Source organism: Oryzias melastigma, linkage group LG12, assembly GCF_002922805.2.
Source record: "Oryzias melastigma strain HK-1 linkage group LG12, ASM292280v2, whole genome shotgun sequence".
Lineage (NCBI taxonomy): Eukaryota > Metazoa > Chordata > Actinopteri > Beloniformes > Adrianichthyidae > Oryzias > Oryzias melastigma.
The window spans coordinates 21559871-21560091 of record NC_050523.1 but is presented as its reverse complement, the minus strand read 5'-3'; positions in this window follow the sequence as shown (position 1 = coordinate 21560091).

Genomic DNA, 221 nt, shown 5'->3' with positions numbered 1-221 from the left:
TATTATCCCTGAATTCTTAAGTCAACGGGGGTTAAACCCTTGTTTAATTAGAAATTAATATTTCCTCCCCGTTTGATTTGGGTGCATAGACTTAACCTATAGAAGAAATTCACCCAATATTTTTATAACCAAACTTCAAATAAAGCTTTTCCCTTTTTCAATAAACACACAGTTCTTGAACGTTTAACTATTTATATTTGTACACAGGTCACACATTAATA